The sequence below is a fragment of the Vitis riparia genome, chromosome 18 (genome assembly GCF_004353265.1).
Source record: "Vitis riparia cultivar Riparia Gloire de Montpellier isolate 1030 chromosome 18, EGFV_Vit.rip_1.0, whole genome shotgun sequence".
NCBI classification, from domain to species: domain Eukaryota; kingdom Viridiplantae; phylum Streptophyta; class Magnoliopsida; order Vitales; family Vitaceae; genus Vitis; species Vitis riparia.
The window spans coordinates 33,309,767-33,315,766 of record NC_048448.1 but is presented as its reverse complement, the minus strand read 5'-3'; positions in this window follow the sequence as shown (position 1 = coordinate 33,315,766).

Sequence of the window (6,000 nt, the reverse complement as noted above, 5' to 3'; positions counted from 1 at the left end):
GAAGGCTCTAACACTCAATTTACAAGATTGATCTTCTCTCAACCTAGCTCAATAATGGCTTAAATACAAATCAAAGCTAGGATGACTCACAAAGGTGCACTAAAAGATATGCAAGTGAAGATGTAATGCACCAAGAAAGAAATGAGAGTTTTTAAGGTAAGAACAAATGGGTAGATAATTGAATGCAAGTGTTCTCTATATCATAAATGAAGTGGAGCTCTTAATTTATAGGTTTCTAACCTCGGGAGCTAAGAAAAACAAAAAGCAGCCTCAACCAGTTGAGCTGGGATCGATCAGTTCACTAGCCGTTGGAGCATTTAATGCTTTGGCAGGTTACCGTTGCCTCGACCGGAGGTTGACTGGGAAGGAGGATACCTCAACCGAGAAAGGAAGGTTACTGGATGAGAGAGTGTGTTTTTAACAGTCCTTGACCGGACCTCAACCGGATCGGACAAAGGCAATCGGTAGATCGGTTCCCTGGCCGGTTGAGCCGGTTAGTCAATGCGTCGACCGATTCAACCTTTTGGTCCCGAAAACCTATTGTTTTCAATTATTTTCTTTTCTAACACTTAGGCAAGGTCTTTAAGTAAATTAATATGCCAATTTTGATACGTTTTTCCTAAGGTACATTTGATAAAACTCGGGTTTTAATGAAATTGTAATTTTAAATAATAAACCAAATTTTCAAAGATACATGAAATGATATGTAAAACCAAAGTGCACCTATGCATTCATCTTACATTTGTTTCCTATGATTAAAAGTCTTCCAAAAGTCTCGATCTTGTATCCATTAGGTCCTTTGATGAATTTCCAAATTAATACCTGAGATTCTTTATAATTTAAACCAATTAGTAACTTAATCATGATTTGTTATCATAAAAACCTGATTAGGAGAACCCTTGGGCTAACAATCTCCCTTTTTTTTATGATGACAAACCTTGGTTATCTAGGAGAAGAAAAATCTCCCCCTTAAACCAATCATGGATCAATCAATCAAAATTTATGAAGTTAAAACAAAGATAATCAAGATATGCAAATTTTCAATAGGAAATGGTGTAAGTCATGAAGTATATAACATATCATATATAAGTAAATAATACACAAAAACATATAAGCCTATCATATATATGATCAAAACAAAAGATATGACAATGGTATGCATGTAAGCCTATCATATAAAACTTTGAAAATCGGGTGGTTGTTCAACATATACTTCTTCATTTATAAAGTCATTCAAAAAAGCATTTTTCACATCCATTTGATATAAAACAAAGTCTTTAAAGCATGCAAAGGCAAGTAGCATCCTAATGGCTTCCAACCTAGCTACGGGGCAAAGGTTTCTTCATAATTTACCTGTTCTTCTTGATTAAAACCTTGGGCTACCAATCTTGCTTTATTTCTAACAATTATGCCATTTTCATCCATTTTATTTCTAAAGACCCATCTAGTTCCAATAACACTTTGATTTGAAGGTCTTGGCACTAATTCCCATACTTCACTTCTTTCAAATTGATTTAACTCTTCTTGCATAACAATCATCCAATTTTCATCAACTAAAACATCATTCATATTTTTAGGCTCAATTTGAGAGATAAAAGTAAGATTATTGCAAATATTTTTAAGAGATGATCTAGTTCTTACCACATTAGATGGATTACCTATAATTTGATCTTGTGGGTGGTTGATGACAAACTTCCAATCTTTAGGAATGTCTTGACTTGATTCACCCTACACTTGTTGAGGAGGGGTAGTGCCAATGGTGATTCTTTTTTCTTGGGATCCTCTCCAATTACTTCTTGTTGCCTTTTATCTTCAATTTGAAATCTTCCCATGGAGGTCTCCAAACCTAAATCATCATCAAAATTTTCTATTTCTTGGAGAGAATTGTTAGATTCATAAAAAATAACATGGATGGACTCCTCTACAACCATGGTTCTTTTGTTGAAAACTTTAAAAGCTTTACTTGAAGTTGAGTAACCAAGGAAAATTCCAACATCCGATTTTGTATCAAATTTTCCAAGATTGTCTTTGGTGTTTAATATAAAACATGTGCACCCAAAGACTTTGAAATAGCTAATGTTGAGTTTCTTGTTTTTCCAAAACTCATAGGGAGTTTTCTTAAGAATGGACCTCAATAATATTCTATTTAAAACATAACAAGAAGTGTTAACTGCTTCAGCCCAAAAATATTTTGGTAAATTGTTTTCATTTAACATGGTTCTAGCCATTTCTTAAAGAGTTCTATTTTTCCTTTTAATTACCCCATTTTGTTTAGGAGTTCTAGGAGCTGAAAAATTGTGGTTAATACCATGCTCATTGCAATATTCTTCAAAATCAATATTTTCAAATTCTCTCCCATGATCATTTCTTATACAAGTAATTATAAAACTTTTTTCATTTTGAACCTTATTACAAAACTTTGAAAACTCATAAAAGGCTTCATTCTTTTGACTTAAAAACAAGACCCATGTGTATCTACAGAAGTCATCCACAATAACATATGCATAAGATTTTCCTCCAAGACTTGGTGTCCTAGAAGGACCAAATAAATCCATATGCAACAACTCAAGAGGCCTCGATGTTGAAATGAAATTTTTGTTTTTGAAAGAATTTTTTATTTGGTTTCCCACTTGACAAGCTTCACAAACTTTGTCTTTTTGAAAATTTATTTTAGGAAGGCCTCTAACAAGTTCATCTTTGTTGAGCTGGGAAATAAGGTCCATATTAGCATGTCCCAACCTCCTATGTCACAACCAACTTTGATCATGCATGCTTGAAAAGCATCTATCATGGCCATCATATTTTGAAATATTTATAGTGTAAACATTATCACATCTATGACTCATGAAGATGGTTTTATCATTTTGAATATCCTTGATGATGCAATGAGATGCTTCAAAAATCACTTTAAAACCTTTGTCACAAAGTTGACTAATGCTTAAAAGGTTATGTTTTAAACCATCTACTAAAAAACACTTTCAATAAGAGAGGATGTGTCATTACCAATGTTGCCTTGACCAATGATTCTTCCTTTTGCATTGTCTCCAAATGTAACATATCCTCAATTTTTCTTTGTAAGGAAAGCAAACTTGGATTCATCCACAGTCATGTGTCTTGAGCATCCACTATCCAAGAACCACTTACCTTTCTTTGAACCCTACAAAAAAAAAAAAACTCAAGTTGATTTAGGTACCCATATCTTTTTGGGTCCTTGAGGGTTAGTGACCTTGGATTTTTCAATCCAAACCTTTTTAGCTTTTGCATTTGAATTCTTTTGAGAACCATTTCTTAAGGGACATGTACTACTAATGTGTCTTCCTCTTCCACAAAAGTTGCAAGTAGTAGAAGGACTTGCACTTGAGGATTTTTTTACAAAATAGTTTTTAAAATTCTTTTTATTTTTTGAAGATTTGAATCTTAGCCCTTGTTTGTCAAAAACACATTTTTGGCTAGGTAGAATTATTTCAAAATATTTTTGTCCACAAGAAAAAATTGAAAGAGAAAAGGTCAACCATTCATTTTTCTTTCTCAAAATCTCATTTTCTTTTCTCAAAATCTCATTTTCTTTTTCAAAATGAATTTTAGAAATTTCAACAATTGAAAATTTCTCTTTTACTTCTTCAAGTTCTTTTTCAAGTTGTTAAATTTTCTTTTTAAGAGAAATATTTTTCAAACTTAGTTTTTCAAAATCCTCATACAATTCTTCAAAAACATCATGCATATCTTCATCACTAAAGTTAGAGTTTACCTTATCAAGTTCATCTATTGCCATGAAGCACATGTTTGTCACTTCTTTCTCATTTTCTTTTTCGGAGGATTCTTCACTTTCACTCCAAGTGGCCATCATTGCCTTCTTGATTCTTCTCTTGGCTTCACTTTTGTAGAGATGACAATCATATTTAATGTGTCTCAGTTTTTTGCATTTGAAGCACACCAAATCTCTTTTCTCTTCCCATTTCTCCTTGTCACCATGAGATGAAGATTCCTTTTTAGAAAGGTCTCTTCTAGAGGTGACCTTCTTCCTCTAAACCTTTCACCCATCATGTATTTGTTGAGTTTTTTTGTGATGAGGGCTAGATTATCATTCTCTTCACTTTGTTTTTCTTCTTCAACTTCTTCTTCTTCCTTAGTTGTAACTTTGAGAGTTATGCTCTTCTTATTTTTGTCTTCACCTTTTTGTAGTTTCTTTGTCAAATTGATCTCATATGTCATTAATACCCTAAGAGCTCCTCCACAGGTAGCTTGGTCAAGTCTTTTGCTTCTTGAATTGCGGTGACCTTTGTATGCCACTTTGATGGAAGTGACCTCAATATCTTCATCACCTTTTCGGATTCCTTGTAGGTCTTTCCCAATGCTTCAAGGCCATTGATAATGTTGGTGAACCTAGTGATCATCTCAACAATAGTCTCATTTTCTTTCATAAAAAACAATTCATAACTATGAACAAGTAAATTTATCTTTGACTCTTTCACTTGATTTGTTTCTTCATGAGTTATTTCAAGTAATCTCCAAATTTCTTTAGCCGATTTACATTGACATATTTTATTATATTCATTTCTATCCATAGCACATTGCAAAGTAAAAACGACCTTAGCATTTAATTGAAATTTTCTTCTATCAAGCTCATTCCATTCTTGCTTGGGTTTTGCATGACTCCATCAACTAGTTTTATAGGAAAAGTTGGGTCATCTTTAATAACATCCCATACGTCTAAATCGGTTGATTGTAAATACCAAGTCATTCTAGTTTTCCAATAGGGATAGTCGGTTCTTGTAAAAAATGGAGCTCTACGTTTTGTAAAATTTTCAGTGTGAGATGAGCTTGATGGAATAGTCATTTCCTCTTAGACGATTAAGTCTTAAACAAGAGGCCTTGCTCTTATACTAATTAAGAAAATAAAAGCTAATAAGAAAAACACTCAAGAGGAGGGTGAATTGAGTTTTTCAAAAACTTTTTCAACACAACAAATTTAAGCACAATATAAGCAAATATAATGAGATAGAGTTAGAGAATTCAAACTCAGATTTTATAGTGGTTCGACACTTCCTTGCCTACGTCCACTTTCCTCAAGCTCCTAACCGAGTGAGGGTTTCACTAACTTGAAGCTTCAACCAAGCTTCTAATCTTCTTTACACTTAGATTCCGGCTCCAATGGGCTCTTACACAATCTTTTCGAGATTCAACTTACTTGAAGGCTCTAACACTCAATTTACAAGATTGATATTCTCTCAACCTAGCTTAATAATGGTTCAAATATAAATCAAAGCTAGGATGACTCACAAGGGTGCACTAAAAGATATGCAAGTGAAGATGTAATGCACCAAGAAAGAAATGAGAGCTTTTAAGGTAAGAACAAGTGGGTAGATAATTGAATGCAAGTGTTCTCTATATCATAAATGAAGTGGAGCTCTCAATTTATAGGTTTCTAACCTCAGGAGCCAAGAAAAACAAAAAGCAGTCTCAACCGGTCAAGCTGGGGGTCAACTGGTTCACTAGCCGTTGGAGCATTTAATGCTTTGGTAGGTTATCGTTGCCTCGACCGGAGGTCGATCGGGAAGGAGGATACCTCGACCAGGAAAGGAAGGCTACTGGATGAGAGAGAGTGTTTTAACAGTCCTCGACAGAACCGGACAAGGGCAACCGGTTGACCGGTTCCCTCGCCGGTTGAGCCAGTTGGCCAGTGCCTTGATGATTCATGCCTAATTGGTGTCTCAGCTGATGTATGTCCAGCTGGTGCTCCTTGATGGCAGGTGTAATCAACAAAATTTTTAACCTACAACACCATGAACTAGGGTAGCAAATACAAAGCTACTATAGCATAGTGGCTCTAGGATCGTTCCACTGGGAAGGGTACTCAAGATTGAAAATGATACCAATTCAAAGTGAATTGGTGCTGTTTCATTTCAAGATTAGCTTAAGAAATAAAACACAAACTTTGGTTTGAAAAAGGTTTGGACTTAGATTAACAACACAACAAGTGATGAAAATAACTTAAGAAGA